Source organism: Protopterus annectens, chromosome 3.part0 (assembly GCF_019279795.1).
Source record: "Protopterus annectens isolate FY-2018-M chromosome 3.part0, PAN1.0, whole genome shotgun sequence".
NCBI classification, from domain to species: Eukaryota; Metazoa; Chordata; order Ceratodontiformes; family Protopteridae; genus Protopterus; species Protopterus annectens.
Genome location: NC_056731.1, coordinates 1,407,731,887 through 1,407,756,245, shown reverse-complemented (window position 1 = coordinate 1,407,756,245; position 24,359 = coordinate 1,407,731,887).

Here is a 24,359-nt window from a genome sequence, read left to right as displayed (position 1 = left end):
TCAGGCTGTCAAAAAATCATTGCCTAAGTCGCCAAGGTCAAGAAAGACCAGGACTCAGCAGAAATCAAACATCACAACAAATACTACTGCATCCATTCCTGTGAGTCACCAGGAAAAAAACAATCCCCCAAAACCTAGCACTCATAACCCCTCTACCTACTGAAATGTAATGGTGATGGGTGACATTTTATTCAGGCACACAGACTCTGCTCTCACAAGGCTGGACAAAACTAGGGTGATGTGAACTGTCCTTCAAGTGCCAAGGTCTCTTACATTGCAAACATCCTAAAACCATATAAACATCATTGCAACATGGTGGTGGTCCATATGGCTATAAACAATTTTGCACAAAAAACCCTCAGGGATATGCAGAGAGACATTTTGAAGCCCTCCTTGCATGCCAAAAATGCAGGAAAGACCTGGGTATTGACCAGAACTGTTCCTTGACTGAGAATGATGCCAAGGTACAAAGAAAAGATCATTGCTTTCAACAATTGACTGAATAAATGATGTCTTGAGGGGCATTCAATACATGTCAGCTTGGAATGAGTTGTTGCATAGCTGTACTTGGTTCTCCAAGGATGATCTGTACCTGTCATTTCAAGGCTGCTTGCATACTGGCTGAAGCCCTTGTAGCCCTCTTAGTATCTTTTTCTGCATAGTCCATCTAATGGATCTCCCCACCTAAAAAGCAAAACAAATAAAGAATTGGATGATATCAGTATACAGCTTCTCAATGTGTAAATAACAAGTTGCCTGAACTTGAGGCCATTTTATATTTGGAGGACATTTCTGTGAGTATTATTACAGAACTTTGGTTTAAAATTGGAAAAAGCATTCCCTCAATACAAGAGTCTTGAACCTACCATGCTATTAGAACAAAAGGAAACTGTAGTGATGCGTCAATATTTTTTAAAGACCACATTACCTCAAGGCAGATTCCTACAGACCCATGAGCCAAACTCATTGAAAAAAATTGCACTGAATAAAACCAACTATCAGATCATAGCATGTTATAAGAACTCTTTGATGTCATATGAAAACCATGTCTGATTTCTAAATGTACTGAATGAACTTTAAATACACAGGAACTCCACTATCTTGGGAAACTTTTATTACCCATAAATAAACTGGGATAAATATGCCTGAAATGTAGCTTAAGTCCACAAATTCCTTGATTTCATATGTAAGAACTCTCTGGACCAGATAATCTCCCACAGGGTAAAATATTCATCATCTAGTTCTTTCAAACATAGTATCCCACTGATATACCCTTCATCATTTAAGTTTGACCTCAATTAGGTAATCTTCTCCATTAAAATCCCCAAACCATCAGACACAAATTTCACAGATTTCAAATATACTATCCTCCTATGATTCTATGACGATGCCTCAAAATTCAGGTATAGCTGTAACCCCTAAAATGTTGACACTTCTGGTAGTTATGCAAATAACTTCTACCCTCACCAAGATAAAAAAAAAAAAACATTTATTTGATAGTCCCTACAGGAACTACATGACATGGGAAGTTCAAGAGTAAACCAGTTTGATGTTCTACATGGATAAATAAACAATTCAATAAAAGAAAACATGCTTCTTAGAATATACACACAACTTAATACCCACAAATCAAGGTCAGCATAAAAATATTACTGAATATATTGAAAAATAACATCAGAAAAACAAAGATATGCCATGAACCTAGACTAGTGGCAGATGCTAAAGATAATTTCAAATCCTTCTTCACTTACAGTACATCATGAAATTAAGAAATAATACCCAGCATTGGTCCTAACTTACTAAAAATGGCACCATCTTCTTGGCTGCAGTAGATATCACTAATATATTAGCTAACAAATACAGTGCAAATTTCACCCCTAACAAAAATTATATACAAACTCATGTATTCCAGAGGATCTCAAGCCCCATATCTTTACAAAAGAACACTTGTCTGCTGACCAGCATTAAACATACACTAATGGACTCATTCCTACAGCTATTCAACCTCACCTCAGCCACAAGCTTTGTTCCCAAGGTATGGGGCATAGCAGTTTTGATGCCACTTTACAAGGGTGACTCACCATAGTACCATGGAAACTACAGAGCCATTGGCCTTATGAGCCTCATCTGCATGACCATGTACCAGGTGATAACTGGTGAACTGTGATATTAAAAATCTTATAATATGTGAACCCCATTTTGGCTTTGTTAAGGGTAAATTCTGTCAAATGAATCTAATAAACTTCTTTGAGACAGTAACCCAGTCATGAACATCAGTCATGCTGTCTGAACAGCATATCTTGACCTCACCAAAGCACTGGGTTATATACCACATGTAAGCATAATTAGCAAACTTAATGTGTTCCAAATTGATGGATAACAAATTGTCTAAGGGACAGAACCCACACAGCAAGGCTGTACGGTGCATCCTCAGAGGACATGATGGTAACTCATGCTGCACCTCATGGATCTTTAGTAGGACATATGTTATCTGGCATATATTCTCTTACATTCAAATCAAGCACTGGTGTCACTGGTTAACCAAGTTTGTGGATGATTATAAACAGTGTCATTGTCAAGTTCTCTTCTTCATGCAGAAGCTACAATTTGAATTTACACATGTCAATAGCTGGTGCAAAGAAAGCAAGCTAAAACTAAATGCTAAAAAGTGCAATATTGTAGCATTTGGTAAACAATCCCTCAACCAAGCTTATACTATAGACAACACCCTGCTCCAAAATGAAGATTTTGTGAAAGACCTTGTATATTAGATAGATAATTATCGCTCCTTTGTTATTTATGTTAAAATAGTGGTTAGAAAATCATGCTGTCTGTCACAGCTGATTGCAAAGCGCATCTCTTTCAGATCCAAACAACCCTCAATATTCCTTAATGATCAGACCAGTCATAAAATGCAGTACCCCATTTGGGATGAATGTTGTTAGGTGTCAAAGGCAGTTGGAGAGATCCTAGAGGTTCATAACAAAAACAGATCATGGACATAAATTAACTTAGTTATCAGGAGAAGACTGATGCTCTGTCCCTGCATTTGGTGTCTGATACACTCTTTAGGGGTGATATTTGCCTTGTTTTTTGGGCCATTGTGGATCTAGCGGTCCAAGACCTTTTATATTTTTACAGATCAAACAGTCCAATGATTACTTGGACTAGAGATCTGAACCTCCTTCAGCAAAGATCACGGTGGAGAAACAACTTCTCTGTGACACGAGTCCACTCCAGATCAAGATGTATGACACATTTTCCTGCTTTAAAAAGGAGTTAGACAATTGGATGGGTATTCACAATTTCTCCCTCACCATGACTTGTCTACCACTGTTTGAAAAAAGGAGGTAAGGTCTGAGAGCTAGTGCTGGCAAGGTGTAAATATCCACATGGCCCAGTTGCCTTGAATTTTATAGAATTATATGATTCTATGATGAGAATCAATATTTTGTGTTTGCATATCCTGAAGACTTGTAACAAAAAAAAGTTAAGTAAATGAAGGAGGCAACCTACCAATAAGACTCTGAGATAATTACCAGTTTTATATTGGTACACAGCTAAGGGATGTCACCACAATATATTTGCAAATTACCCATGGTCCTTTGTCACAAAGCTATAAAAATGTTTTTATATTATAAGTTATCTGAATTAACACTATGTATTCACAGCTTAGGGATACTCAACTGCACTGCAGTATACCTTCCATATACTGTACAGATATACCGTGCAGTTACCACATGACTGACACACACTGAATATACCTATATAGTTGTTAATGAAGCTGTTTTTGTAAAGCTTCTTGTTATAATTATGACTAGATAGCATACCTCTCAACTTCTTAGCACAAGAAATCTGGACAAAGCTTGACATAATGGGGGGACAAAGGTCCATAAATAGGGACACATTTTAAATATTGCTCTTATAAACTTATAAAGTTGCTATAATAAAAGAATGTGTGTTAGAATGCATTTTCTGAAGGATGTGAACTCTGAAAATGAAATGCATGTTATTATTTAGTGACTTTAATTCTTAGATCATTTCAGTGATTTGTCAAAAAACACAATTTTTATGAGGAACAGACCAAAAATATGAGGCAAAAAATCTGGATATTCTGCGAAAATCTGTACAGTTGAGAGGTATGCTAGATAGTATGTGAAAGAAAGCCATTTTCCATTCCATCTTCTTGCTAAATAAAATATAGATATAAAGTACAGTATAAAAAGCTGATTAAATAAAATTACTTCTGAATAGACTGACCTGAAAAAAATACAGGTAGACTGTTCTTTAAAAAATAGTTTATTATGTTTGTAATGGTAACTCTGATTTCTTTGTAAAAGGTTTCAAGGAGTTCCACAAGACAGTGGTAGAAAAATTGAGTTGAAGTTATTAAAACAGGCAGCTTTCTGTTATTTTGCAACTAGGAAAAATTCAGTCTAAAAATCTTAAAAAGGAGCTAGAATGGTCTTACTTAATGTGAAATGCTTTTGTATTTTTGTATTTTGTTGTCTTCAGGGGTTGATGCTGACTAAATCATTGCAATATTTGATTCCACAACATTAAATGAGGGGTATTAAAATATTTAAGGCAGTTATTACTACAGGCTTACTTAGTAAAGTACATGTTAAACGACATTCTACAGCGTATTTTAATTATCCGGTTTAGTCTGTATTTGCATCATTTTGGTCTGGATTTGTTTCAACTGTGTAGTGAAAATCAAGCAATGTTAATATCACTTCATATAGTCTGCTCAAGTTCAAACAGGTAAGAGAAGCAGACTTCAGACAGGAAGCACAAACAGAGCCCACCCTTATTTAGTTCTTGTTTTATGGATACAGATCAGAAAGCATCATAGCTACCTAACAATAGGCAACATGTCAACTGTAAACAGATTGTAGCACCTCACCTTAAAGTGTATAAGAACAGAATGCTCATGTATACTAAATATGACTACAAACCAGTTTTAAAAATATATTCAGTGCAGTGCAGTGCATGCCTGGCTGAATGTGAATGTTCAGAAATCTAGAATGGGATTTATAACCAAGTCATACCTCTCAATTGTCCAGACTTTTGCCTAAAAAATGTTTGTTCCTCAGAATTTTTTTGGTTTTCTGGCAAATCACTGAGATGATCTGAGAAAAGAAATGTGTAAATAATGTCATACATTTGAGTTTCAGACTTCATATCCTTTAGAATATGTATATTAATGCATACCCTTTTTTCTAACAACTTTCTAAGTTTATAAGAGCAATATTTAAAATCTGCTCCTATTTTGGGCCTTTTTACTCCTGTTATGTCCGGCTTTGTCCAGATTTCTTGGGCTACGAATTTGAGAAGTATGAGTATGAACCAGGTTATGTATCCCTAAACGTTTAAGAATATGCATATTAACCCAGAGTTGAGGGAGAATAGACTAAGCCTAGAGAATAGTTATAAAAAAGTCCCTATGTTATAACAGATTTCAAACATGAGACAAGGATTGATCTTGAGGGTTCCTATTATATAATCGAAGATGCAATCCTTCGAACGCATCTTGATCGAATTTGAAAGCACGAAACAACAACATAGCAAAATGGCATATAAGCAAGTTATTTCCCTGGGAAAGAAATGTCTTGGCTGCCTCTGTTACTTTGCCATTTTCCTCACTGTAGTGCGATTTCGGAGTTGGTATATTTAAGTAGGGGGTGAGGGGGGGGGGGTGAAGCCCCAGTTTATGTAATGTTTTGAAGTTTTTATTTATTTATTTATTTTTTTGTGGAACAGAGATTTTTTTCCCCTGGGAAAAAAAATTGCTGTTCCAAGTGCTCAGGATTGTAAGTATTTGCTTACATGGGGTCGATAAATTAGTGTTCGCTTTTTTAAGCATTTGCTGATTTAATATAGACCCACTCTTGATAGGTGTTATTACCTCCCTACTACTGAGGAAGAATTGGGAAGCTGTTCTTTATTTCCATATTGCAGGAAATACAAAATGCTGTCTTCAGTATTGAGCAGTTCCCATGGTTTAACAATTAATCTAAAGAATATTCTTAATTCTTTTCCCATGGTTAAATGATAAATCTAAAGAATATTCTTCAATTTGTTATGCAGTTTATTCTTCTTAACTGGGTTTGTGACATCGCTAAGATTCCATAAAGCAGGTGCAAGCTCCTTGGTGTTTTATACCCTTAAATATGTGAATTCTTTATTATGTAGAGGGTTACTCCATATTCCTTTATCCTGATGCAAAACTCTGGATTTCAGTCAGCTTCTGCCCAGGAAATAAATGAAAAAAAAAAAACATTCACTGGCTGGATGTAATGTAACCCAAGTGTGTAAATACTAAGACATTATTAAGGCATGTCGAGAATAAAACCTGTGATTAAAAAGAAAAATATATTTACTAATATCGATAGCCATGAATATTATCAACATTATTTTTATTACTATTATTAACGTTATTGTTGCCATAGTGTATACTGTTATGTGTTGCTTCTATAGGGCTATTGTTACTATGCATTAATCTCTTTTATTAATTATTTATCCATGTACTTCTATGCATTAATCTTTGTATTCTCTGATATGTAATGTGTCAGTATGTGACAAAGACAGTGAAACAAAAACAGTACTTAAAAGCCATGCATTTTAAGAGATATGTTCTATGAGCTGAAGGAAAAGGGGCATCCAGGCTGTCTCCTGTCCTTCTATATGTTTTTAACAAAAGGAATACAAACTACATGGGCTACTCACTGAGAACAGACTTCAAAGCTACCTATATAAGAGAAATTAAAGTGTCAAGAGGTCAAACAGGGTGATAAAATCACAGGATGTGGAAGAAATCTTAATATTTGCAAATGAAATATTCCTTCTCCCTCTCCCAGAATATATCTTTGTCAAAGAAAAACTTGGAAGAGAGAAACAATCTGCATTCCAAAGGCTGACACTGGAAAATAATTGTGTGTCAGCAGCTGAAATCAGTCCATAGCAGAGACAGGACAAAGACGTCCAAAGCCATATCTCCTTTTTTACAAGATGCATATATTTCAGAGGCTAAGGCAGAGATACAATCATTCAGTGTTATTCATATTTTAGCATCTTTATCAGTTCAGGCATTCAGCCTACTGCATAGCTAGCACAGGCACAAACAGACTCCTTGCGTGCTTTACTTTGGTATATTACTGTGGACTGCTATACAGCCACACTACGCCAGAGAAACTAAAGACTGTGATATTGCACTTTGCTAATCCTAGTCATCATCAACAAATGCAAAAAGAGATCAATTTGTAGTGAAGAAGTAGCTTGCCTAGGAAGGAAATCGGCAATTTCTGCGCTGTAATCAAATGGGCATCTGCCCAAGGAGGGCATCATGGGTTTGCAAATAATTATCTTCAGTTTTCTGGATTCCTCATGGAATGGATGCACATACATCAGAACTGTTTTTTTTCCATTGATCATCATGGTCCAAAGACCACTGGAATGATTCTTTCAATATAGGATATTTGGATAAAAAGAACTTTTTTTATTTTTGCTTTGGACTTACAAATAGTATTTGACCTGCCTGTCTGTTTGCAAAACTAAACTAATATAAGTGACTTTTTTCCTGAGCTTTACATCACTTTTTACTAACGTCTAATCATTAAGTTATTATCTTTTTTGTAATATTGTAATGCAAATTCAATCTGGTGCATGCTGGCTGTTGTAATTGTTAGTTTGATTTGAACCTAGACATAGGTTTGGAAATGGGGATAAATAGATATCGAATAAATAATTTTCATCTACAGATAACTGTATAGCAGGTAATATAAAATATTATATTCCTGCCTATTTGTTCTGACAAACATAGGCAAGGTAATTGCCTTAACAGCAGCAATGACAGTGTGGGACAGTAAGTAGTCCCTTTGGGACCATGACTTTTATCATAGATAAGAATTTGTTAAGAAGGTGTTTAATCAGAAAATACCCACATAAAGTTATTCATAACTCCAGAAAAAAGTTGACAAAAGCTTTGTGTTTTCTGATATATACATACATTCTTTAAGCAGTAAGCAGCACAGAGAGTGGAAATGGTTAGAATTTAGGGACTACAATTCCCATGGTTGATCAGAGAGGAGAACAGACTTATACCTAACCAGAAAAAGCAATGCTTTATGGGCCTTACAGCTCTAAGATATTAAAATGCCTTCTACAATAAAACATCAGGAAATGCTGAAAAATGCTATTAGGCATTTTCAGCACTAGCAAGTGCAGTAGATGTTTTTTGCTTTTTTTTTTTTTTTTTTTTTTTTTTAATTATGGGATGACTTAGCCAACACTAAGAAGGCCTTTGTAAACAGTGTAAAATTAAGGAGCATTCTACTGGTTAATTCACTGCAACAGAGAAGTAATATATGTGGTACTTCATTAGGAGATCAATGACCTTCTCAAAATGTTCTCATATCTGCAGATGTGCACATTTACCCAAAACTTGAACATCCCCTGATGTGATTGTATTTAGCAAGACAATGAAGCCTCACTGGGAGGGGTTGTGGAGTCTTATCATGCTGTATCACCCAGGACTGATATTTTTTTCATTACTTTTCCTTTTATTTGGTCATTTCATGCATGTGGGACTAATCTCACACACACACCAAAATAATTTCTTGCAACATTTGTAGTACATTTAATGAAATATATTATTTTAAAGATTATAACTTTTGTTTACTTGATACCACATAAGAAAACAGACTTTCAGAATTTCCTTTTCTTCCTTAACCACAGATAAGTATTTAACAATACAGTAGTACATGAGTTTTAGCAAAATATTCCTAAAATGTTGCTTCATGCATATTCTTTAGACATTCGTGGAAGGACCCAGTCCCCGAGTAACTGACTATGCAATCTAGTATTTGTTATTGTGAATTTGGAAGTGTAGCTCTGGAAGGATATTCCATAAGGACAGCAACTGTGTGATTGGAGTGGTGCACTAGGCACCAAAGGAAAACCAGATACCTGACTGTGTTTGTACCCAGTGAAACAGTGCAATATTTACCTAAATTATATTAATGCACGTGTAGGGTGGCCACGGTGGTGCAGTGGTTAGCATTGCCGCCTCACAGCAAGAGGTTCTCCGGTTCGATCCTCGGCTGGGGTGCCTTCTGTGCGGAGTCTGCATGTCCTCCCTGTGGTCGTGTGGGTTTCCTCCGGGTGCTCCGGTTTCCTCCCACATCCCAAAGACATGCTGCAGGTGGATTGGACACTCTAAACTGGCCCTAGGTGTGCATGTGAGTGTGCCTTCTGTGGAAGGTTGGGCGCCGGGCTGGCAACTCGACACCGTAAAACTCCACTGCCATTCAATGTGCGGACAGGTGATCCGCTGTGGCGACCCCTAACCGGGATAAAGCCGAAAGAAGAAGAAGAAGATATTAATGCACGTGTAATTATATCACTGTTAATTCTTACAGGTTCATAGCTAAGTACTAGGTAATCAGTCTGCAGACCATTTCAAGCCTAGCCAAAAAATCATATTAAAAATTTCCCTCTAACCTCAAGGAAGGCAAGGCAACATAGTTTCAGAGATAATTTGTGGCTGCCCATCCAATTATGTAGGTTTACCTTGAAGGTTGTAAGGGTGCTGCTGTGCTTGACATGTAGTGGAAGTTTGTTCCAGAGGTGAGGGATACATTGCAATATGAAACTATCACATCAACATGTCTTATTTTTCTGTTGTAATGTGCCATTAGTTCTGCGAAAAGGCATGAGATCAATATGTTTGGATCTTTCATGGCATGAAAGTCTAAACATAGATCTCCATGGAAGAGTCTGTAGGAGGCTGAGTACATAGAAATGGCTGCCAGTCTTTCCTGATAATTAAGATTTTTGAGACCATTGATCAGCTTTAGTTATGAATCTGTGAAGTCTCTCAAGTTGTGTGATATGTTTAGATAAATATCAGGTAAATTGTTAAAAGGAAACATTTGACATTTTATTTACCAAATGTCCATATAGAGGTTAAGATAGCAGGAATACAGCATCTGTATTAAATGAAGTTCTTTTACTATTTGAAAAATGACAGCTTTTTCTTTGCTTTTAATATTTTGGCTAGTAACACCATCAAGACAGCTAGACTGAATCTGGCTTAAATAGAATATATGGTGGTGGCAAATAATGATGTTTAACATAATCATGGTCAATATAACATAACAGTATTCTGTGTAATGCACCCATATCAAGGCCAGATAGCAGTCTGTGTAACACAGCTAAGGCCAAAAGCCTGTAGTTGTGGCATTATTTGTGGCACTAAAATGAACACATAATCCAAATGTACGGAATACCTTGAACAGAGTTCAGTAACCAGATTATATAAATTGTAGAATGGGACCATATCATAATGGTCAGAGAGTTGAAAGTAATGCTAGTTATTACATTGAAAGCATCATTTTGATTTTGAAAGAGTTACCACAATGTGGAAGTATTTTCTCAGAAGGCTTTCACATTGTGGTGAGCCATTCTAATTCAGAGACTGGTCCACTGCTGTGATTTTTACCTTCAATGGGGCCTTAATATGGAGCGGTCTCACAAGAGAAGATTCATACTAATGCATCAGTCCAAGGGAGTGGCTAATGCTAATTAGCCATGTGCTCTCCACTGGAAATGCTTGCTTCTCTGGCATCTAGAGTTATCCCCAGAACCACCTTCCATTTTTTTGGGTTGAAAAACTGTCATTCTATTAATACTTTGTGTGTTTAGAGTAATATCTTAAGCAGGGCCAGCATTTGGTCAACTGATGTCCTAGGCAAAAGAGCTCCATACCCCTCCAAACACACACACACACACACACACACACACACACACACACACACACACACACACACACACACACACACACACACACACACACACACACACACACACACACACACACACACCATCCGTTGCACCCATCCTTCTCTATCTACACTGTCCATATTACTTTTTTCTTCCTTTTTCTCACACTTTGTCTTACTCTTCATTTTTCCTGCACTCATTCATCACATTTTATCTAAGCAAGACTGCTGTACTATGTATGAAAGAACTGCATTCAGCTGTCATTCTAGATGATCTAAGGTGCATTTTACATTGTTTTAAAAAACTAAGTCAAACAATGATGACAAGAATAAAAATCATGAATAGGGAAAGAAGTACAGTCCTGCTCTGCAACTTTGCTTTTCCCCAGAATCCTTTTAATACACCTTAACTGACCAAGACTCCACTGTAATAACTGCAGTGAAAGTAGCTGCATTAAGCCAGTCAGGTACAGTCACTTCTCTGTACATTCCAGACATCTGATTGTGATAGAAGAGGATGGCCATGTAATGTAGTTTGTGCATACAATCTTCATACATTAAAAGTATTCTAAGTCGCTTCACGTTTCACATTAGTCCTGCAAAGCCAAAATAATGAGCAACCAATAGCAAGCAGCTCGCTATTTTCCCTTACAGACAGCCCTAATAACTATAGCTACTTTGTCTCTGTATATGTCAGATGTCCACTTCAGTAGTCCATCTGACGTCACACAAATGCATACTAGTCCTGTAAACCAGATAGTGACTGTTTAAACTGAAGAACTAGAGACCAGTTTCTTTCAACAGACAGGGCTAAACCCGACTCAGCGGTTATAGCTACTTCTGTATGCACCTCAGCCTCAGATGTTTCTGATAAATGATGGCCATGTATTGTATTGTATTCCAGCTCTATCATTCTTTACTACAAAAAATAAATAAATGAATAAATACCTGAAAAGCTCCCCTGCTAGAGTGGTGCCATAGGCAGCTGCCTATTGGGTAAATGCCTAAGGCTGGCTATCATTTTAGGAGTATCCCTGGGTCTACTTCCCCCGTTCACATAGATCTTTTGTGCTGCAACACCAGCTATTCTATTAACTTTTTAAGTGACTTTGAAGTAATATTTACATTTTCCTGGTGTCTGGTTTTCCCTCAGTATGAGTTTAGAGGTATTGCAGCTCACCCTCCCACACACAACTACACACACAAGTACACACACACACACACACACACACACACACACACACACACACACACACACACACACACACACACACACACACACACATACACTCACTTGAGACCACTCATCCCTCTGCATACTCACATACATGCATCCACACAAACACAGATACAACAAGACACACCTGCACAACCATCTGACTACTAAACTTCCTGGCACTTACCTCTAACATGATTTACCCCAATGAAAGCAATAGATTTTGACTGCAGAGGACAGCACATGGCTAATTAGCATACTGCCCTGTAATGCCTCATTAGCATGTAGCTCAGCTGATTGATGAATAATGGTTTCAGAAAACAATGTGGCTTTAACTGCTGTGGGCCTCCTTAAAGCTAACAAGCAAAATTCATTGTGACACTCCAGACCTCAAGGTCTTGTCAAAGTGAATCGAGTGGTATCAATTAGTTTAGCCTATGCTGCACAACTTAAAAATGCTCAGTCTGCTGTAACCAGTAACAGATCTGCAACTAAGAAGGCCCTCAAGGACAAGACTGAAGATCTCTAAAACCATAAGAGAAGAAATACTTTGAGACCAGGTATCTTACAGTCTGTCTAGAAAGAAACACTTCTGTGGAATACCCAAAAGTTATCCTTTGTCACACTTTGTAACTGGCTTTCTCTAACAGTACAGAGAGAGAGAGAGAGAGAGCTCTTCATTCTCCTAAAATATATGCTATGGAACAATGGTCGCAAAGGACATTGATCTTTATGATTTCAAACTTCACTAAAGTGAAGTAGAGAAAGAAGTTCCTTCTAAATATTTGCAAAGTTAAAATCTATCAGGATTTCTCTAACGAGACCACCCAGATGAGGAACACTTTTATAGAGATAAGAAAGCCTTTCTACCAAAACAATATTTCACAAACCTTCAATTACTCCACAACTCTAGCCATTTTCAGGGATCTGAGTTCATCTCTTTGTTTCAGAGTTGACAATCTGACCACATAGAAATTCAGCAAAATCTCCCCCTTGTGGCTATACCAGAATCATGACTGTGTCTAGAAATTCTCAGCCGATGCTGCCTTGCAACCAGCAGTATTAAGCCTGAAGAAATGCACCATACAACCTCTATTTAATGGGAGAGTCTGATAGGTTGCATAATCCATAGGCAAGTAGTCAGTCTCCCACCTCCTATGTCATCAGGTTTGTAACACTGGTAGAAGAGAACAAGTTAGGACTAAGTGAGGAAGCCAAATTAATCAATATAAAGAAGGCAGCCCCAAAAATATTCAAAGAGAAATGCAGGCAAAGGCATCCGGATATGGAAAATTTTACAATAAAAAAAATAATATCACAAAGATGAAATGTTGAAAAGAAGATTAGTAAAGCAGAAGTTAAAAAATAGAAATTGAAGTTATGGAGTGTCTGCGAAGTGAAGGATTTGGTGTAGAAGGTCTAATACAGGTTACATCACAGCATGATGGAGTGGAGTAATGAGAAACAGGAAGATCAGAAAACATCTGAAGAGGAAATATGGACATGGGAAAGAAAAAGATATTTAATATGGTGTAATATCTATGCAAAAGAGAAAGCAAAACTAATCAATACAAAAAGAGCAGCACCAAATATATTTGAAGAGAAATACAGGCAAATGAATCCAAACATGGAAAACTTTACAATACAAAAAATAAGAAGACAAAGAGGAAAAGTAGAATAGGAGATTAGTAATGGAGAAGTTAAAGAAATAGAAACTGAGGTTATGGAGTACCTGCAAAGTGAAGGATTCAATGTAGAAAATCGAACGCAGAAAGCACCATAACAGGATAGAGCAATGGATATCCAAATTAAGGGGAAACTGGTAGAACAGGAAGCAATTAGTCAGGTCCATTATCAAGATATTTTGCAGCCTTCAACAGGAACATTCACTTGAAGCTAGACAGCAAGTAAAGGAACAGGAAACTGTGGAAACTCTGATGCAGTCAATGTTGAGGAGTGATAAGCCAGTGAGTTCCCATTTGACAGAGCAACAGATAGCACAGGATGAAATTGAAGAGAAGGTGCCACAGGAAGATGCTATAGAACTTTCTATAGAATGCCCCCAGAAAATGGAAAACAAGGGTTGTGCCCTCAGTTTGGAAGAAAATGAGCTAATAGAAGAGTTTCTTGATTTAATGGACATTTTTAGATATATTAAGATCAATGATAGAAACAGACTGCAGAGGGTCAATAAAACCCAAAAAGTAAGAAGTCTGATAAAACAAATGAATGCAGTAATTAGGACTGTCCATAGACATCCGTGTGATATAACAGAAGTAAACAAGATATATTACTGTGCTGCTAAATTAATAACTGATAAAGTTCTGCCACAAGAACACAGGCTAATGAGGGAAAAGAAGGGGAGAAATAGAATACCATCATGGAAGTATCGAATGGAGAAAACTATAAAGCAATTAAGACAAGAAGTGTCACTGGTAGAAGACTATAGAAGAAGGAATAGATCAACAAAAATACTAAGAAAGATAGATGTGATTAAAGCAATGCACAGTATTTGAGCAGACCAGGATCTAACATGCACTATGGCAAATAAATTAAAAAGTTCAGCACAAGCAGAAAAACTTAGAAGATACACAGGTAAATATAAAAGAAAAATACAAAATAAGCAATTTATTGATGACCCAAAAAGGTTTTATAGAGTATTGGGAAATAAGGCAAAAGGAATTGAAAGACTGCCAAAAAAGAGGAAGTAGGTACATTTTGGAGAAGTATCTTTGAGGATCCTGTGGAACATGACAAAGATGCTAAATGGATAGAAGGAATAAAAGAAAGAATAAGAAGTTTAAAGGTACAGGATATGAAATGGGATGAAGTAACAGCCAGTGAGACTGAGACAAAGTTAAGAAAAGCCTCTAATTAGAAAACTCCAGGACCAGATGCAGTACCTAACTTTTGGTTAAAAGTATTAACATCTTTGCGCAAGGATTTAGCCATGAGTAAGAACTATTTATATACGCACCCCGAACAGATACCAACCTGGCTAACTAAGAGTGAACCTGCAAGCTACACTAAAAGTTATAGACCAATAACTTGCCTTCTGATGACGTATAAACTATACATAGGAAGTGATGCCGACAGAGTTTATAGTCATTCAGAAGAAAACTCAATCATGGCAGTAGAACAAAAGGGCAATAAAAGAAAGTCATATGGAACAAATGATCATTTGTTGTTAAATAAAGTCTTACTGGAGAACTGTAAAAAGGGGAAGAATTTAAGTATGGCATGGATTGACTATAAAAAAAAGCATTTGATAGTATCTCACATTCATGGATAAAAGAGTGCTTCAAAATGTATAAGATACACCCTACAATGATCAGCTACATTACACTGACCATTAAACAGTGGCAGACCACTTTGCAATTAAGCTATGATAAACGACAGATTATTATCCCAGGGACAAAAATTAAAAGGGGAATATTCCAGGGTGACTCTCTGTCACCGTTGCTATTCTGCCTTGCCATTAGCCCATTAAGCTATTTACTTAACAATGTAGGCGATAGCTACAATTTGGCTCCAAAAAACAACAACGTGTAAAGACTTCTCATCTTCTTTTTGTTGATGATTTAAAACTGTATAGCTCATCAGATGAGGAACTAAAAGCACAGTCAAAACTTTTTCAGATGATATAAGAATGTCATTTGGTCTTGATAAGTGTGCAAAAGCAATCTTTAAATCAGGAAAGCTTCTGCACCAGGAAAACATCAGTTTGGGACAAGAATGTGATATAAAAGAACTTGAGCAAGAGGGAGTGTATAATTATTTGGGAATTGATGAAGAATCAACAATAAAACATGAACAAATGTAAATAAAACTTAGTAAGGAATACTTTAGAAGACTTAAATTAATTCTGAAAACAGCGTTGGTATCTAGGAACAAAATCCAAGCTATAAACCAATTTGGTCTTCTTGTCCTAACTCACAGTTTTGGAGTGAATGACTGGCCTCAAAATGTGTTAGATAGATTAGATAGGAAAACAAGAAGGATGCTTCATGCTCACCAAATGATTTATAAAAATCAGTGCATACCAAGATTATATATTCCCCGATCCGAAGGAGGGATGTGCCTCCTTGAAATTGATTACATGTATAGATCTGCAATTGTGGGACTCCACACATATCTGCTGACCTTACAAGACCCAAATGTAATGAAAGTTTTGAAATATGAGGAGAATAAATCTACAATGACTTCTCTGCTTAATTTAGCAGAAGCATATCAGTGTCAAGCAGGAATGAAAATCAAATCAGAAGTAGATAAAATCAGGCAGCAACTGAATGTGCCAAAAAGCAAAAGAAAGAATATAAGATGAAGGACCAGAAGAGAAGGCAAGAAATGTGGAAAAAGCATAAATATAGTTGTAAGTATAGAAAACTTCTGGAAGAACCTCATGTTGATCAGGAACGAACACAGGAATGGTTAAGGAGAGGCTAATTCAGACCAAGAGATGAAAGGTTAATATTGGTAGCCCAAGATAGTGGGGTACGTACACATTGGATTACAAAGTCCATTGAACATGTGTGCGAAACAGACAAATGTAGGTTTTGTAAAACCAAATTGGAAACAGTTGCATACTTCGTTGCTGGTTGTGACACACTAATGGCAGAAGGACTGTATACTGAAAGGTATAATAATGTGGCAAGACTGTTGCACTGGGGATTGTGCAAACATAGTGGTATTGAAGTGGCTGAAAAACACTGGAAACATGAGCCACAAATCATCATAGAAAATTATGAAGTTTATATTACATGGGATCATCCATTACCAACAGTTCAAAAGATAGATTCTAGAAAACCAGATATGGTGGTCCAAGAAAAGAAGACAGAAGTAGCATTGATCATTGAAATTGCTACACTCAGTAACTACAATGATTTGCATACAGAGAGACACAAAGTAATAAAATATCAGGATCTGCAGGCAGAAATGAGAGCAATGAGGAAGAAAGATACCCAGACAGTTCCAATAGCAGTTGGAGCAACTAGTCTTATAAAAAAGAATCTACAGTCATATTTAGATATGTTACCAATCCATGTAACCCCATATGAATTGCAGGAGTCATTACTGGTCACGGTGTGAGTGCTTAGAAGAGCAGTTTTGGCTGACATCAAAGAGTGAAACAATACTAATTTCATGAACTTTAATCGTACTTTGACTTAGGAATGGAGTCCATTCCCATCACGGTATTAAAAACCCAAAAGAGTTGGAGAAATTAAAAAGAGAGAAACCGTAAAAGAGAACAAGTTAGGGCAAAGTGGTGAGCATTCATCTGACAAGTGTACACACGCCTCTGCAACTTAACATATAGTCATTGCTGTATCGCAGGGAGCTCTAACACCTCACAAACTTTTTTAAAGGTGAAGAAATGTCTTCAACAAACTAGTAAGGCATTGAATGATTGTAATGATAGTTTTATTGTTTGTCTTTTGGAAAGACAGGAGGTATTGTTTTCTTAGTCTGTATTACTTCTCCCTAGAAGTTAGGTGGCCACTAACCATTTCTGTGTTTATCAGCACCTAATCCCACTGCATATCAATACATTGCTCACTATTGTGAGTGCAGCTGCCTCTCTTAAGGAATCAGTTATTCTTTGCTATGTTGTAGACTTACTGTTCTGTAGTAATCAGTGTGTGACAGTTTAACATTTTTCATTTCCATTCTCACCTATTATTGTTTACCGCTGACAATTACTGTAGGCCTGTGTCTGTTAATCTAATGAAAAAAATATGTATTATGGTGTTAAATTAGAAAATTCCATGTAGATATCTGGGGTACAGAGTAACATCTCTTATTTTTATTTTTGTACAGTGGATGTATTGGAGACCAACGTTTTGGTAAAGTGTGCTACATTAAATGCCGGGATAAATAATTTGGAAATAAAAAGGCACCAAGTCACAAGATTTAATAAGAATTTCAGAATTATATTATTCGTGTAGGAGATAAAAATGATACATACACACTAAAACTGTACTTTATCATTATAGAAGGAAATAAGACTCAAAAGATTAGCTGCTACCCCTAAGACGGGATTAATTATCTCAGTACATGAAAAGTTAGGATAGTCAGTTCAGGATGTCAGGGAGTAAAGTGAGGAGAGATTGGTGGCTAGAACAATGATTGACTTCTTCTGGGCCTATTTATTATTAAAATATGTGAGTGCCACACCTCTCAAATGAGCTTTCATAATATGTGTCTGACCCAAGGTTTGAACAGTATTCTCCACACAACATACTCGCACATAAGGCAGGTACAAAAGGCCAAAAAACCCAGATGAGAAAATCAAATTGAGGCCAGCACCAAAGAGTGAAAATATATAATATACTTTAATACACTATGGCAAAACCACAAAAATCAGACCGGTTTCGGCCCCAAGGCCTTCTTCAGTGATACACTACTGACAATTAATGAATACTTAAATAGTATTCTAAATAAATCAATTAAGCAGCTAAACCAGTATTTAAAGGCACAGTATTCTAACAAGAGTTATACTCAATATATACAAGCAACTTTAAAAAAATTCAAAGATGGTCATTCAAGCCAGGGGAAAACAAACCCCCTAATTTAACAATCCAAGCCCTCTTTTTGTTATTTAACATACCATGCCATCCCATTTTCCTGGATCTATCTCCAGATATTTTATCGATAATTGTGAAATGAAATTTGGCTGTTTTATGATTTAATACATGTTTGTATAAAACATTTGTCAAACGTTGATTTCTCATGTCACTTAGATGTTCCGACATTCTAATCCTGTATGGCCTGGACGTATGTCACACATTAAAGGCGGAGCAGGAGCATGCGGCCAAATAGACCACACAATCCGTACCACAATTTCCAAAACATTTTATCTTATATACCCTGCTAGTATTTCTACTAGAAAATTCTTTAGTTTTAAGCATGTGTGTACAAAATGAGCAGTGCCCGCAAGGAAAAGACCCAATCAGTTTGTCCCTTGTTAAAGTTAGTTGTTGACCATAGCCTGTTGATGTATGCCCAGTTTTGAAGTGATTAAAGTATGAGCCCAAATTATGATCTCTACGATATGAAAATAAACACTGTGGAGTTAGTATCTTGGTTAACTCCTGATTAGCCAAAAGAATGTTCCAATTATTCCTAATTACATTCCTAATAGCATTGATGTTCCTGCCATAAGTTGTCACAAACCTAACCACCTCCACCTCTGTACCTGATTTCACCTTATGATCCAATAATTGGGTTGTGTCTTGTTCTCTGGCCCAACTGCTAGCTGTCCTAACATACCATGGTTTGTATCCCTGGTTGTGAAACCTATGTATAAGGTCCTGTTGATGATATTCGTAAGTACCTTGATCTGAACAAATTCTCCTCACTCTCAGAAACTGAGATTTGGGTATATTTCTAATGATGTGATGGGGGTGTAAACTGGTTGCCTCCAATAAACTATTATATTGGGGGTATTTACAAAACACTTGTGTGGAAAGAGTGTGATCTGGATTTCGTATTATATGAACATCCAGAAAATGAATCTCCTGGTCATGCATATTAAGTGTAAACTCCATCCTCCAACATTGTTACAGGTTGTAATACCTCGATAACAGAAGTTTTTAATGTGCATAATATCTCTTCTGTTGATCTTACCAATGTTGAATTACAACTACGTAATAAAGGATTATCATATGTTCCTGGTTTCTTTGTGAATGAAGATACTGTTGTCAATGATGTGTTGGATTTTTGCCATCTGTTAAACTTAAAACTATTTTTGGTGAACAAGATAAGAGTCGGATAGTTACAGATTTTCAGTTCTGAACATCTAATTTCCAGCCTCCTGTGGATAAATTTGTTTCTGTATTTCAAGAGTCTTGTCTTAAAGATTTGCATTTTAAACAATATGACTCATGCATGTTAGGCCATAATTTGTCAGAACAGGAACAACAGGCGTTAACAAATTTGAAAAATAATTCCAATATTGTTATTACTTCAGCTGACAAAGGAGGAGCAGTGGTGGTCATGCAGTATATTATTTGAATGAAGCCTTTATACAGTTATATGATTCCAGATACTTTATGTCAATGCCACTGGATCCCACTATGCAGTTCAAAAAGGAAATAGATTCCTTTATGGAACTTGCTGTAGAGGAAGGGATTATTGATGTGGCTACTAAGAGACAACTAGTGGTGGATGATCCTCAGAGGCAGATTTTTTATCTGCTACCTAAAATTCATAAATGTTTGAAAGAACACCAGGAAAACCTATAGTTTCTGGCAGGGGTTCATTGACGGAACTCCTTTCTTTGTTCCTTTCACAATATCAACAACCTTTATTAAAAATGGCTCGTTCAAGTTTAAAGGACACCACTCAGTTTCTCCAGATTTTGTCTCACTCACAGTTGGAACCAGGTTGGATGATGTGCAGTTTAGATGTTACCACCCTTTATACAAATACCCCTCATTGGGCTGGGTTGGAGGCCCTAAAATATTGGCTTGACAAGGTGGACATCTATCCACCCGATTTCAACACTTTGTTAACCTGTATGGCTGAACATGTACTAACAAAAAATGTGTTTTACTTTCAAGCAGACTGCTTTTGGCAAACACAGGGAACTGCAATGGGGGCTTCATTTATCCCTATTTATGCAGATCTTTTTATCGGGTATCTGAAAGAACATCTTATCTATGACCCATTATATAACATCTATCTAGGGGACATGGATATTTGGCGTAGGTACCTTGACGATTGCTGGTTGATTTGGCGGGGTGATGTTACATATTTACTAGAGTTTATCCAGTATTTAAATGAGAACAAATGGGGGATGGAGTTTACACTTAATATGCATGACCAGGAGATTCATTTTCTGGATGTTTGTATAATACGAAATCCAGATCACACTCTTTCCTCACAAGTGTTTCATAAATACCCCCAATATAATAGTTTATTGGAGGAAGCAACCAGTTTACACCCCCATCACATCATTAGAAATATACCCAAATCCCAGTTTCTGAGAGTGAGGAGAATTTGTTCAGATCAAGGTACTTACGAATACCATCAACAGGACCTTATACATAGGTTTCACAACCGGGGATACAAACCAGGGTGTGTTAGGACAGCTAGCAATTGGGCCAGAGAACAAGACAGAGCCCAACTATTGGAATATAAGGTGAAATCAGGTACAGAGGTGGAGGTGGTTAGGTTTGTGACAACTTATGGCAGGAACATCAATGCTATTAGGAATGCTATTAGGGATAATTAGAACATTCTTTTGGCTAATCAGGAGTTAACCAAGATACTAACTCCAGAGTGTTTATTTTCATATCGTAGAGGTCATAATTTGGGCTCATACTTTAATCACTTCAAAACTGGGCATACATCAACAGGCTATGGTCAACAACTAACTTTAACAGGGGACAAACTGATTGGGTCTTTTCCTTGTGGGCACTGCTCATTTTGTACACACATGCTTAAAACTAAAGAATTTTCTAGTAGAAATACTAGCAGGGTGTATAAGATAAAATGTTTTGGAAATTGTGGTACGGATTGGGTGATCTATTTAGCCACATGCTCCTGTTCTGCCTTTTATGTGGGACAAACATCCAGGCCATTCAGGATTAGAATGTCAGAACATCTAAATTACATGAGAAATCAACGTTTGATAAATGCTTTATACAAACATGTATTAAATCATAAAACAGACAAATTTCATTTCACAATTATTGGCAAAATATGGGGGGATAGATCCAGGAAAATGGGATGGCATGGTATATTAAATAACAAAGAGAGGGCTTGGATTGTTAAATTAGGGGGTTTGATTTCCCCTGGCTTGAATGACCATCTTTGAATGTTTTTAAAGTTGGCTGTATATATTGAGTATAACTCTTGCTAGAATACTGTGCCTTTAAATACTGGTTTAACTGCTTAATTGATTTATTTAGAATACTATTTAAGTATTCATTAATTGTCAGTAGTATATCACTGAAGAGGGCCTTGAGGCCGAAACCGGTCTGATTTTTTGGTTTTGCCATAGTGTATTAAAGTATATTATATATTTTCACTCTTTGGTGCTGGCTGCAATTTGATTTTCTCATTTGAACAGTATTCTGCCATCAAAACAATGATGCTGCAATATAAACAAATGATTATTAACTTCAGCAATTGGCTTAGCTGTTAGTAATTCAAAGGAGTCCAATATATATCACCCTTGAAGGACATGGTAGACAGTCCTAACTGCTTTTTCAGGAATGGCCTACACCTGTCCTCTCAAGGCTTTTTTATATTAGCTAAATCCTTGTCCATCCCCATAGTGCAATGTTTAGGCAATGTCAGTCCTCAAAAGTTTCCATTGTAACAAAACAGAATCTGGGTAACATAAAGGTATTGCTGCTCACTGCAAGGAGACTTAACAAAAAGCTCCTGTCCCTATAAACACTCATTACTCTGGAAAATATTTACATATGTACCATCACAGAGACCCCGTTCAAGACCACTGACAGCACCCCATCACTGCTGAGTTTTAATGCCTGCCACATGTTCAGGCCCATCTCACTAGATGAAGGCACTAATGGTGATGTGTCATTGTTTCCTTGTTTGTAAAACAGCACTTCACCTTCAGACTAGTTAGACAAGAGAAATATTTGGAACTCCTCCATGTCCAGGTACCATTAAAAAGACCCCTTATCTCATCATGGCTAACTATGGGGTCCCTCTATTTCCTCCTTCAACTACAACTCCTACATAAGTAGGATGGAGTCCATAACATCTAAACCAAACACCATTCTCCCTGGGTTCATCAACTACCCCTATATTAGGAGAGAGAGAGAGACCAATACATCATCTAACATGAATGCCCCAACATTTCCAGACTTCATCAATACAAATGCTCTGGATCAGTTAGTCTGCACACCAATCAGGGATGAGGAAAAGGTCTGGGCTTGGTTCTCACTTGTAATGGGATAGCTCTGCTCCCTACAAATTGTAACTCCCTCCCTGGAAAACTAGGACCACAAATAAGTCACATTCAGTTTAAGACTGAAGCCTGAAACATCCTCCTTGATATGAAGAGATTATGCCAAAGTTAATCTACTGAAATTGAGTGATGATAAATTTAACATTCCCTTCCAACTTGATGATCCCACTGCTTATGTGGAAACTTTTACCATCAAATTCTTTGCACATCTCAGTACCTGCATAGATACAGCTATCCCCCTCCAAAGTAAATACAATACTAATTTCATAAATAAAGCCAGATATTTGGTAACTATTTTAGAAACCTTAAAAAAAATGCCCAGCTCTCGGCAGTGCCAGTAGTAAATGATATCACATATATGGACCTGGAGGGCACAGGCAATCAACTAGTGGTTAAATTTAGCTCTAACTTCACCACCCTCTCTGCTCCAACATTCCCAAATCACCTACTCACATCTACACTCTTCCCTCAAATCTTCCATAAGCAAGTCCTCAAGGCACTATACAAAACCAGGAACTCTGTTTCTACGGGGCTGGATAACACATTGGTCACCCTATTGCCAGCCTGAAACAGGACTGGTGAGACCCCTTGCAGTGGCTATTCAGTGTTAGCACCCAAACAGTCTTTGTTCCAGATATATGGAGGATATTAACTGTCATCCCTTTGCACAAAGACAGGCCATCAATCGACCTGAAACATTATAAACCCATAAGTCTGACCAGCCGCATCTGTAAAGCTTAGGAAAGGATTATTATGGAGCTAATAAATAAGGAAATAGATGACCTACAAGCTATCGACTCAAGCCAGTTTGGATTTTCAAGGGCAGATCCTGCCTACTTAACCTTGCTGATTTCTTTGAGAAGGTGACTGAAGCAATAGATGAGAGCAAATCAAAACACACCGCATACATAGACCTGGGAAAGGCATTCAACAGCATCTCACGCATAGGTATCTTAGATAAATTATCCCAGCTAAATGTTAATTCTTATGCAATATGTTGGACAGCAAATTGGCTCAAAAATGAAACCCAGAAAATTCAAGTGGGCTGCTCCATCTCCTCCAAATGACCTGTCATTACAGGTGTATCCCACATTTCGGTGCTTGGGCCACTCCTCTTTGGCATTTACCTCTTGGAGGTCAAATCTACTAGTAAAGATTTATGGCTGACCAAGTTTGCATATGATGGTAAACTTGATGTCATCATATACTCCTCAGAGCATATCAATTTCCTTCAGGGGCACCTTTCCCAAACCTATACCTGGTGTCAAAACCATGGACTAAAACTAAATGCCAAGATATGAGGAGTTTCCCATTACTAAACTGTGATATCTCTTGTGCATATGTAGTTATATTTAAGGAATTCTTGTAGATGATGGCTATGCCACCTGCCCACTTATTTTTCCTGTCGAGCCTAATT